Source organism: Thunnus maccoyii, chromosome 11, assembly GCF_910596095.1.
Source record: "Thunnus maccoyii chromosome 11, fThuMac1.1, whole genome shotgun sequence".
Classification (NCBI taxonomy): Eukaryota; Metazoa; Chordata; class Actinopteri; order Scombriformes; family Scombridae; genus Thunnus; species Thunnus maccoyii.
Genome location: NC_056543.1, coordinates 21420094 through 21432492, shown reverse-complemented (window position 1 = coordinate 21432492; position 12399 = coordinate 21420094). Strand labels below are relative to the sequence as shown.

Genomic DNA, 12399 nt, shown 5'->3' with positions numbered 1-12399 from the left:
TGTGTGAGTGTGTGTGTGTGTGTGTGTGTTACACTGTGTACACAAACAGTACAACTGTTCTCTTAAACATGTACGATATATTCAGTTCCTCATAAGGACATTGGGTTCAGTAGAATTTAAAGGGCCATGCTGCGTTCAGTTTGTAAAGCGTTATTTCATTCAAGCTCAATTTAATGCCTTCACAGCGTTCCTATGCTCCACTGAAATGTATTACATTTTATTATGACTTACTGTCATCAGGTGATTAGCTGAACCACATTTAACTGATTTCATCAAATTTATTTTCAATCAAGATTTTTTTTCTCTTGGGCCAAACAGATTTTTGGAGACTTTGTCAAATTAATTTATTTCTCTTTCTAAACATCTGAAATTAGCTTAATTAGCTTTTTTTTGTTATTTGGTTTCCTTTACTCCTTATGGGCAATGGAAATATCTTTAATAAGCCTTTAATTTCTTTTAATTATTCTGTTTCCATATGAAGTCTTCTAAAATCTTAATGTCCTAATAATTACCACAACACTGAGAAATATTGTTTATAGTGACATGAACACTAACACCTGTGTTTTCACACTTTTAGAGAAGTCTTTGTTGAGTTGATATTATAAGTTGATATTATATAAAACTTTAAATGAAATGATTTCATAATGTACATGTTAAGTGCACAAAAACTACAACAACAACAAAAACCCATAATGGATATTGAGTTGGTCACAATGTTGAGCGATTCCTTCCTGCATTATTTCCTTTCATAACATCCCATCTCAAAAAGGAATACATCACATTACTGACGTAAGATGAGGAAATGAAAACCTTTTGCCTGCTCACAAACTGTGACTCTTTCCAAGTTATTAGTCTTTTCATCGCACCATCATTTCCGATAAGGAAAAAGGGAAACCGTTTCAAATGACTTAACAGCTCCAATGTCACTGAATATTGACTTCACAGAGGTGACACTCAGTGTGCTGATATGGAAACTGTAACCATCAACTCCATTATTAAACAGGGCCACTCCAAAGGGGCAAACTAGTCACAGCACAACCAATATATCAGCAGATGACACATCATGCTGCCCTTGACTGTCCTTTGCACGAGGTCATCTGGTCTCTCATCATCAACAGTATGACACTACCAGTCATACACCAATCATCAGCACAGGATTACGTTTAAATATATATTTTAAGAAACAATCTTATTGGCTATTTTTATATGTTATTAAGTAACCTCCTGAGTACAAAAAACACTGGTGGAAAAAGCCTTCAAGTCTTTTATTTAAAGCAACATGACTAGTTGTATGAAAGGTGTTGCTCATAGTGATAAACACACAGAAAATAATCACCCAACTCTGCCGTTCCCCTCAGCTCTACAGAGCTTTATAGTGTCTTTCAGCTCATTGTTTTGGTTTAGTTAGTGACAAGCTGATTAGATAGACTGATATTTCCTCTGGAGTTTGTGACCAAAACAGGGCTAAAATAAGTTTATAATATTGGACTTACTGTACATTAATCAGATTGACAGAAACATGGATCCAAATCAATCAGCAAGCTCCAGGTCTGAAAAGTGAAGCCAATGTGGAAGTGCCTTAAACCTGCATTCTTTCTAATGGCCAGCAGGGGGCGACTCCACTGGCTCCAAAAAGAAGTCTGTTTGTATAGAAGTCTATGAGACGATGAATTTACCTTTACCTTGGTAAACACTTTCCTAATGAGTTTATGGTCTCAATCGCTAGTTTTAAGTCTTCTTCAGTACAGCATGATATTCATTTTGTAAATTATGGTCCCATTTAATTTAAATTTGACAACAAAGCATTGTATGCTTAAGGGTGTAGCTACATTGTACTTGGCAAGTTGCTACCAGGGGGACAATGTTGGTTACATATCACAACCCCAGATTAGAATAGGAGCATAGTTGTAGCTGTTGTCATTTTAGTGTGTTTTTAGTTCATGAAAGTTAATTATAACATTTTGGTCACCTAAAAAAGTCTTGTTCAGCATTTGACTGATTTACTAAAAGACCCTCTAAGGAGTTGGCTGTTCAGTTTTTCCGGTAAGTATATTTGTTTTAATGGTTTTAAGCCTGTTTTTCGCTAGCGAAAATTAGCATTAGCATTAGCATTATCACAGTTGACCATAGACTGTAAATACACCATGCTAATTAAGCTAGCAGTTAGCGTTAGGGTCAGCTCCACCCTCTTGTCCAAATATGGCCACTTCTGGCTCAAAAATTCAAAATGGCGACGGTCAAAATGTGGAACTCGTGACTTTAAGACAGGAGTCCACAATACAGTGGGTGACGTCATGGTGGCTATATTTTAACAAACTATTGCTGCCTTCAAATGGAACTTCTGAGCTTGTGGTTATGACATGGGAAGTTGTGTACACAATATGCTTGGCGTTCAATTGGTTAAGTCATGAGAAAACCACGGCTAGGCAACGTGGACGCTAAAAGACTCCTCATTGTTCTCTTGTCATTCTTTGCTTCTTTCCAAGATATGTTGACATTCTTTGTATTTTAACGCCATGCGGAGTACAAAAAATTACGACAAAGGTGACAAATTTTTATATATATGTAATTTAACTGTTACTCAATGTAGAAAAACTGTATACGAATAAAAATACAATATATTAACTTACCATCCACTGAAAAATGAACTTCCATGGTCTTCACCATTTCTGAGAACACCAGCAACACGTCACAACTCATGAACTCGGAGATTTCAGAAAATGTCCTCCTCTGAAATAGTGAATACCAAAAGAGGGGGACGTTCATTTGGACTCCTTCTGTGAACACAGTAAACACGACCCCATTTGAAGGAAACATAATGCTCCAAATGAATGGTGCTCTGTATCGGCTGGATGTGTAATTACAGTGGGCAGCTGTTTGCGAACAGGCTCGCCATGTTAACTTTAAGTGGCCAAACAAATCAGTTAATGCAGGTTTAAGTAAAAGGAAGCAAGTCATTTAGCAGTAAGGTTAACTCATTGTGAAGGCACCCTGTCAGAAATACTGTAAATCCTAATATTAGAGACACAAAATAAAATAAATATCCCCAGTTATTGGACCTGCAGAAATATTGAAATAAAGCTTTCAGATCAGTTGAAAGACTAAATGCTCCTCTGGATGTCACAGCAACAGCTTATTCATATCATTTCTCTATTTTGTCCCTGTCACTCCCTGCCTGTCCAGCTGTAGTCGGTTCCCACCATTTCCCAGACACCTGATCCTCAACTGTCAGCAACCTGCTCCTCACTTGCCCTAATCAGCCACTCAGCATAGGCCAGCATGCACAAGACCAGGATCCTGAATCTGAAGCAAGTAGCAATGAAATTCAGCCATTACTAGTGTAATTTCATTATCTACATCCTTCTCCCGCTGTGACATGTCAAAATGTCTTCTGTGAAAAAGGCCTATTGTGCCCCTGCAGCCATTGGCCTCCCAGCCTCGCTTTCCCTTGTCTGCACTCTTTCTGGATTTATGTGCTTCTTCTGGTAGTCTGCCTGTTGCTGCGCTCTGTATTGAGTCTGTAAAGCTCATTATACCTGCTGTGTCCCTGAGTCCTGCTTAATCCAAGCCCCAACATCTACGACCAGAACTGTCACAGTTAAAGTTTGAAATAGAGGTGTTCAGTATAAAAAAATCTTTAAGACAGGATCCCCAAACTGAGCTGACTGTAGTGAGCCACCGTTGTTACTGAATCAGTAGCTTGTAGCTGTGGAGCTCCTCACTGATGACAGAGTCTGCTGAGTTATCAATCAAACAGATTATACAGAGTTCTGTACAAAGTGATTTATTCACTTACTGATGTATGTACTGATGTGCATTTGAGTCGTGATGCATTCACTTAGAAGAGCTTAGAAAAAAATGAAAAAACTACATAAATATGTCAGTGACAACTAATCTGAAAAGAACCGAATGAAATTAGTTTCGGTAATTTTTTTATTTCCACCTCTAGTTTGAAAAGAATTTCAAACTAAATCTTAACTTACTTTCCACCTCTGGGAATACCCTAGCATTTTCAGTATATCTCAGTAACATTAGCCTCATCTCATACTTGCATCTCTTGACCCCACATAACACATAAAAGCCTAGAGATAGCGCTTCATTACTTACTAACTCACAGTAATAATGATATGTCTCAGTCTGACGCTTGAGGCAAACAGTACATCAAACTGAGTTGGAAACAACTGTTGTGGAAACAATCACATAAATGGTGATGTTTGTTTGAGTCAAACACTTCTTCCCTCTGTCAGTGATTCAGTCATTCAAAAGATACAGCTTTTGAAACTTGTGTTTCCTATTTAGAGTCCTGAAACAATACATTACTCATGGGTTGATTTTAGTATAATTGACATAAAAAAAATCTCAAGATTCCCGTCTTTTCAACTGTTGCTGATTCAGGTAAATATACAGCATAAGTTATGAATTACTTTCAAGATGTTTAAGTAGTTCCCAACCTTTCTTGCCACAGGTTGCATAAAAAAAGTGATATTGCCTTTTCAGATTGTTTAATTGGAATATTTTAGAGGCCCGAGGAAGTACAGTTATCCAGGATTTCACAATGACAACAATGTAAAGAAAAGTCAGAAAAAATAAACAGATTTTTTTTCATGTTTCTAATCTTGTTAATCATCTTGTGACCTTTCAGATGTTTCTTACTGACCCCTGGTGGGGTCCCAACCTCTAAAATAAAAGTCCAGTTCTACTAAACAGATCAATGTTCTTTAATACACAACAAAAACTAAATCTGACTGATCAATATTTCCTGATGCTTTACACGTTTTTTTTTTAAAAACATCACTTATTGTTAAGTTCTAAAACTTTCTGTAGGCTTAAGTGACTGAGAGACACATAGATAGGTGAGGCAAAGGCGAGTGCCAAAAACCTGCATTCTATCTAATGGCCAGCAGGGGGCGACTCCACTGGCTGCAAAAAGAAGTCTGATTGTATGGAAGTCTATGAGAAAATGACCTTACTTCTCTCTTGATTTATTACCTCAGTAAACTGTTTCCTAATGAGTTTATGTTCTCGATTGGTAGTTTCAAGTCTTCTCCAATATAGCATGATGTTCACTTCGTAAATTATGGTCCCATTTAATTTAAATTTGACGATTAAGCAGCGTATGCTTTAGGGCGTGGCTACGTTTTGATTGACAAGTCGCTACCACGGCGATAACATTGCGTATAGACGTAGCTGCTGCTATTTCACAGCATGATTTCAGTTCTCTGAAGTTAATTGTAACATTGTGGTCGCCTAAAAACAGTCTAGCGTTTGATAATAATAAAAGACCCATCAATGAGTCGGATGATCAGTTTTTCCGGTGAGTACATTTTGTTTTAACGGTTTTAGGCCTGTTTTTCGCTAGCGGTGACTGCGTCCATATTTTTTTTCATAGTCTACGGTCTGAGCAGTTGTGGTAAAGTGAGTTGGTCTGTTTTCGGTAGTTTGCTATGGCATTTATTTATCATCATTATGGTAAATTATTGTGTTTGTGCTGGTTGCACTAACTCCAGCCTGTCAGGACATCGGGGCCACCGTTTTCCTAACAGGTAAAGGAACGGTGCTATCTTTGGTCCCTGGGTGCCTTTTGTGCAAGTGAAGAGGCGGGACTTCACTTCGGCATCTGATACTAAAAACGCAGTCCTATTTGGCGCTCATTTTAGACCAGAGGATTATCAGCCTAGCCGTATGATGGAGTTCAGGATGGGATGCCAATGCCAGGAGCGGGTGAGACTCAATGCTGGCGCGGTTCTTTCAATGCACACAGCGGTTTTATCAGGTCCGCCATCAGCAGCAGCTTCTGGTTTTGCCGCTGGCGGGCCTAATGGTCACGGATCCGTCAGAGATTCAGCTCGACGAAAACGTGAACTGTGCACCGTGAGTATTGTTTTCTAACGTTTGCCAGCTTCCAAATTAGTCAAAATAATGTTTTTAAATAATGAGACGCAACGTGTGATACGTGTTGATTGTTGTAAGGCAACTTAGCTAACTTGTAACCCCCCCCCCCCCAGCTAATTAGGCATAATGGCTAATGTTAGCTAGCGTTAGCAATGCATTTTGTTAATATACTGTACTGTTTACATATTAGTTACAGCTTGGTGACTTTGTTTGCACAGCTAATATATTTGTAATTTATTTTCATGTGGTGTAATGTTGGTGTGTTAAAAGGATTTGGGAGATACTACAGATGCACCTATAGCCGGTGCTGCAGTGCATGTAGACCCAGATGAAGAGGCATTCTCTCCACTGGCTCCTCAACCATCTGTGCTTCACTCTGGCTCACAGTGTAACCTCAAGCCTTTACATCATTCATCAGGTAGTGTAACACTACTCTTACATCTAGAATTAGCTGTACATGCCACACATCCATTTACATAATGTAGGAGGGCAAAATATTAGAAAAACCTCTCAGTATGATGCAGGCTGGTACAACTCCAACACTAACTATGACCTCCATGATTAACATATGATTGAACTAACACATTCAGACCGAATGTCAACAAACATTGAACATTATAAGCTTCATAAATGCAGATTTTGTGACAGCTGTTGTATTAGATGGCATTAGATTGTACAAGTGTTCCTATTAAAGTGGCCACTGAATGTATAATGTTGCACAATTATATAGGGTAGATTTCTTTTTTTTTTATCCTAGCTGTCCAGGTACAGCCCACGATGGTGAGTGCAGGGACTCAGACAGAAAGGTGTGAGAAACGAACATCAAATCCACTGGCCAGTGCTGTACACAGCGATGATGAATCCTCCTCTGTTTTCATTGACGAAGCTGGTGATATGTCATGGATCCCAGAGGAAGAAATGAGTGAGTCATCTGACAAGGAACTGTAAAAAGAGCCATTTCAGGAATCTCCCCCTGGCCTCTAGTATGACTTCTTCTTTTAATTTAGATTAGATAGATTATGTGTCACCAAATTGTGTCATAGTCAGAAATAACAACTTTTTCTTTTTTCAGTGCTGCTGAAAAGTTCATTGTGTGCCAAAGCCAGCTGATGTCCTTGTTTAACATTTGCCCTGCCTGTTGTGGAGAAACCCAGGGAAACAGAGAGCAGCAGGAGAGAACTTATGTAAAAAATAAAGCAAGTAAGAGGGTATTTGTGAATTCTGAAAAAGGAAGTTCATAACCTGGGTTAGGGTTTGTTTATTTTTTTTTGTTTTGTTTTTGTATTGATCTATTTATATACTTTATTATTTTTATGATATAGACTGGTAATTTTTTGCCTGTCTTATACATCTCTTAGGTCTGTACAACATGTGGGCATGGGCGTTATTAGCAGAACCAGCTAGTGCTGCACCGAAAAAATACCTGCCTGCAACCTCTTATTGAGTGGTGCCATCCACTTTTCGGGTTGCATGGCTACCCAGATCATAAGAATGCTGAAGCTGTTTGGGCTTCAGTGCATCAGTGCCAGCACCTTCTTCCGCCATCAACGACTTTACACAATTCCTACCATCGTACAGGCCTGACAGAATGAACAGGCAGGGATTGTCAGAGATCTGAATGAGATGGGGGGTGGGCTGATCCTCTCTGTTGACTGCAGGTAGTACACTTCGGCTTGTATCATTGATATAGAAAACAGGTCAAAACAATATGATATTTTTTAATGTATCACTTTTTGTACTTTAATGTCTGACCACAGATGTAAATTAGCTATATAGCTAACTCTGGCTCAACATTTGTGTTGTGCTTGGCCCCTGTTAAATAAACTAATTAAAATGTTTTTGACATTCATAGGTCAGACTCTCCTGGCCAATATGGCACCTGCTCTTTGATCAAGGACAGAATTAACAAGGTTTGGGATCTTCAATTTGTCCAGGTAATTTGATGTTATCAGACACACAAATCAGTTGTGTGATAACACAGTTAGTGATATGACCGAATGTTTTTTACAGAGCTCAGAGGTCCCAAATAGCATCTGGTGTGAGGTAGAAGGTCTGAAGCGCAGCATAGAATTTCTTAAGGAGCAACAGATGCAACTGTCAGCCCTCATCACAGACAGAAATCGGCAGGTAAAGACACGCAACAACAGATATGTACACCCACAAAATCTTGGCACTGACAATATTTACAGCTAAAACTACATTTTCTTATCCTGCGTTTCCCTGCTGTGCTCATCCACCTCTGGAGGGAGAAGCAAGGAACAAGGAGTGGCTGGAACCGAGTATAACATATAACACATCAATATATAACACATAGTGTGCTAAGAATTGCTTGTGTTGTTATTTCATAAAAGAGAATATCTGGTTTTTCAGCCCAACAGATTTTTTTCAAGATAAGGAGTAAAAAATCACGAACAAGGTGTTATACAAATCACACCTGATTGTGATCATACAATCATGCCTTATCATCAGAGCAAAATATGTGTTTATACAGGATCAGCTGTAGCAGTTAAACTGGAGAGTGTAGCTACTAGAACAGCACTGGTGAAGGATGTTCGGCAGTTATCACTCCCTCATCCTGCACTTTGCGCCAAAGCACACTGGGTTCTCCTTCCTTGGGATGTACAGCAGGTAAATATGTGATGATCAAAGAATGAGTATGGCTAAAACTAATACAGTGTAACACAGCAGCCCAAACTTCATTGATAAAAATCGGACAAGGCAAAACGATGTATACAGAAATGGCATATGACGATGTCCACAGTGACGGGGGGGGGGGTTACATTAATAAAATTATTGTTAATACCTTTTTACTCACAAAGTTTGTATTGCACTTACAGTAAGGAAATGAGTGTTCTCACCTCGAGAACTGCACATGGTTCACTGTCTTCAAGTTTCAAATAGGTAAAGTCAAACATAAAAGGTCAAGTATATGATTTAAAAGCAATAACTTCAAGGTTTAGAAATCTGCTGAACACTCAGCTCTCTCTCTCTCTCTCTCTCTCTCTCTCTCTCTCTCTCTCTCTCTCTCTCTCTCTCTCTCTCTCTCTCTCTCTCTCTCTCTCTCTCTCTCTCTCTCTCTCTCTCTCTCTCTCTCTCTCTCTCTCTCTCTCTCTCTCTCTCTCTCTCTCTCTCTCTCTCTCTCTCTCTCTCTCTCTCTCTCTCTCTCTGTCTCAAGGTCACTAAATCTAGAGTGGGCTGTTGAGTTTTCCGTGCCCGTCATATACTTCAATGCATTTCTTTTTCCTGAATAGATAAATATATATACTTTTTTTTCTCATTTCCTCTTGATCTGGCTCATTTAGTTTGGACGGACAGCTGCTCAGATCTGACTGCTCCTTGACGCAATCAGAAAATGAAACCATTTTCAGCAAATGCGATCATTTGACGCACCACACATCGCTGCTACTATGTGACTGGTGATTAAAAACAGTGGGTGCATTGGGAAATTAAGAATGACGCACGTCCAGTTCCCTCTCAGCCCTTTCAGTGCTTCCTTTGCCTATTGACAATAATTACTAAATTGGAGGTAAATTCTTTGCTTCAGACTCAGGGCCTTGAACACACAAATCAAGGAGGGTGAATTCTAAGTCGCCAAAAAAGACCTTTAAAACCAGATAATTATTTAATTTCACGTCTCAGGCAGAGGGGGGCTCATGGCCCATTAAATGACCTCCTGGAACAAAGCCTGTTTTGTTAATGAACCTAATGACCTATTTTACTTACCAAAGAACACAGGTTTACTACAGAGCATCATGAGATGAAACCAAAGGGTCACAAGACTATTAACAAGACTGGACAATGGAAACAAAATACAGAAGGAGGAACATTGGGAACCACTGGTTTATTACTGTGTGTGTGTATGTATATATATATATATATGTGTGTGTGTGTGTATATATATATATATATATATGCTCAAACTCTTCATCATGTATAACTGGTATCTTTCATTATACAGAGCTGTCCGCATGATTCAGTAGTCTCTGAACTACATGTCTGAAGGGACTCTTTGTAAAACATACTTTATTCCTAAGGAGTGTCTCTTTTTCATTACATTAAAGGAATAGTTTGACATTTCTGAAAATACACGTATTGGCTTTCTTGCCAAGAGTTGAATGACAAGATGGGTACCACTCTTATATCTGGAAGCTACAGCCAGCAGCTACTATAGCCTGGCTCTGTTTAAATGGTAAGTCCATCTACCAGCATCTCTAAAACTTTAATTAACACAGTCTCTTCCAGGGTTTGTTACGCACTCGCACCAGTGGAGACTCCAGAAAGTCACTGGTCCTAGACAAGAAATAGTCCTACAAATAACCCTGTGTGATTTGTAGTTTTTACAAGGATTAAACAATCCATATACATGTTAATTAGTGAGCTTTGGGGGTGGTAGGCAGACTTTATTACCTCCTGCAGGCCAGATGTTTCTCCCTGTTTCCAGTCTATGTGCTAAGCTAAGCTAACTGGCTGCTGGTGGTTATATTTAATGGACAGATATGATATAACAAGATATAGAAGAAAGTAAATAAGTGTAGGAAAGTCAGAAAAGTGAAGGCAGGACAAATCCCAGTTTCACCCCTACCCCATTTGACTGCGTTAAATGTCGCCCACATATACTAAAGCTATGAGCAATGATTCCACTGTTTGAAATGCCTCAAAGGTTGTTTCAGCATCACTAGCTGAGAATCTGTGTTATGGCTAATTAGCCATAGAGTTAATGATTTATGTTGAAGCTTTAGGCTAAAATAACCATGAGCACATCCACAAAACCTCAGTAGGATGAGTGCTGAATGCCAACAAATCAACAAGAATACAATTTAAAAAAAAGCACTTGCACCCTGACACAGTGACTTTAAGCTTTTATTAGAAATATTTGGACCCAACACAGGATACTCATATGAACAAAATGACCAGTGACATCCTAATCACTTAATCACATCCATATGTGGCAGAACATTCTTATTACATGATGGTTGTCTTACGTAATCATGAAGTCAGTAGGACACAAAAATAATATAGAAATACCAAGAACATTCAATTCATTTAGTTGATAAGGAGGATACAATAGGCTCACTAGACACTAACGAACCACTGATAAAGCTTTATTTGTCACCACACAAATAACTCAGATAATGACAAACTCATTACACACAGTCTTCCAGTCAGGTACGTGTCCTTTGGTTGTCTTTGTATCACAGTCATACTGTATATGAAACTTCTGTGAGTTTCTATTTGTGTTTTGTGCCGAAAAGGAAAATATCACAGAGAAACACTTATGGAGCAAGATTACAACAAGAGAGCAAAAATATCTTGGTATTTTCTGAAGAAGGAACAGAATAGTTCTTTTAAACAACCAAATCAGCCCCTGACCTTTACACCAGCCTCTCTGATGTGGAAAACAGCGCATTCAGTTTTCCCCCAGCATGTCAGCAGCACTTTTTATCTCTTCTGTATTTTCCATCCTGGTCTTTCTTACTCCTCCCTCTCCCTGATTTGGTCATCAGCCCTCATACTATGGGAAACCACTGAGCCTGACCCTTATGCTCACTGACCACTTGACAAGCACACGTAGCCACTGTTCAAACAGCACTTAAACTGAGGCTACATGAGAGAACGCACAACCCTGTTTGAACCATAGACTGTGTGCTTGACATTTCCCAGAATGTAAACACATGCTCTGAGATTGTTTCCAAAAATATTTTTTTGAATAATAGGGAAGGAGGGAAAGAAAGGAAAAAAAAAACTGCACATATATACTAGCACTTAAATTTAAACAGCATACAGCATTTAAAATACCCTTAAACTGTATACATCCATACATATGTACTGTAAATAGTAAGTAAAGACATAAAAGAGAGAAAAATAACTAACAAAGGAAGGGGGTTGGAAAATGTGTTACAGTTTACGTATCTACCACACATAGTGGAGACAAATGTGGAAAATCCTGTTTTTACGTACTGTAATTTTGCTTTCTTGGTCTATTGCATGTCTGTCCGTCTTGGAAGAGGGATCCCTCCACTGTTGTTCCTCCTGAGGTTTCTTCCATTTTTTTTCCCTGTTAAAGGCTTTTTGGGGGAGTTTTTCCTTTCCAAATTGAGGGTCTAAAGATAGAGGATGTTGTATTGTTGTACAGATTGTAGAGCCACCTGAGGAAAATCTGTGATTGGTGATATTGGGCTATATAAATAAAAGAAAAAAAAAACTTGATATGACTTGACATCCACACATACAAAATTATAACCATATAATTTATGGGTAATCACTTTCATATTTACCAAAAAAAAATTAAACTGTAAAACATTTGAAGATACTCATATGCACACATACCTCCATGTATATACACACAGTACCAGTTGAAAGTTATATTAAGCCATACTAATTATTATGTAGCTATACTACAACTTGCACTGTCTATATCTAACGGTGTATGTGAAACAGGTACACATGCATGTTCACAGTGCTGGTTCACATTTCCAGTTTGGAGTGGAATGTCTCTACAACTGTTGG

The 12399-nt window shown here is 38.6% G+C and overlaps 1 long non-coding RNA gene across 11 annotated transcripts in view; it reads left to right on the top strand.

Annotated features, from left to right (window-relative positions):
• Nucleotides 1-5274: 5274 nt before the first annotated feature.
• Nucleotides 5275-12399, top strand: part of LOC121907599 — a 30206-nt gene continuing 23081 nt past the window's right edge. For 4 of the 11 annotated variants that reach the window (XR_006098921.1, XR_006098922.1, XR_006098920.1 and 1 more), the window contains exons 1-8: nucleotides 5322-5871; nucleotides 6163-6310; nucleotides 6650-6814; nucleotides 6965-7092; nucleotides 7251-7550; nucleotides 7745-7826; nucleotides 7903-8019; nucleotides 8384-8520. This is a non-coding gene — a long non-coding RNA (uncharacterized LOC121907599). The other 7 variants (XR_006098916.1, XR_006098917.1, XR_006098915.1 and 4 more) reach the window with 7 other exon arrangements.